Source organism: Paralichthys olivaceus, chromosome 16 (assembly GCF_024713975.1).
Source record: "Paralichthys olivaceus isolate ysfri-2021 chromosome 16, ASM2471397v2, whole genome shotgun sequence".
NCBI classification, from domain to species: domain Eukaryota; kingdom Metazoa; phylum Chordata; class Actinopteri; order Pleuronectiformes; family Paralichthyidae; genus Paralichthys; species Paralichthys olivaceus.
In genome coordinates this window covers 13,734,348-13,734,804 of record NC_091108.1, presented here as the reverse complement: position 1 = coordinate 13,734,804, position 457 = coordinate 13,734,348, and positions in this window count along the sequence as shown.

Sequence of the window (457 nt, the reverse complement as noted above, 5' to 3'; positions counted from 1 at the left end):
TGCTCCGATCACCTTCTTCAAAAGTGGTGCCGAAGTTAACGTCTGTTTAGTTAATGTCTGTTTAGTCTGTTCCACACTTCCATCCAGCGAGAAGAGATCTCAGCTTCTGGAGACATCTGCTGCAGAACTAGATAAAATGTTCATAATTTCCTGAATTGAAGGCGCAGAGTTAAGGTTGCACCAATACGTCTAACTTGTCTAACTGTCCACCAAGTTTCATGGAAATCTGTGAAGTCGTTTGAAACATTATCTCATTGGTGGAGGTAAAATCTAAGTGCATGACCACATCATCAGTGCTGAGAAAGAAAAGCAAGTCGTGTTTTTGAACATCACGGTGAACCAACCTCGATGTTTATTATGTATATTATTACTAATCTTTAATACACACAGTTACTTCATCATCTATTTTACAAGCTGCACGGTCTGAAATAATATATTCTGTTGCTCTGGAGGAAAA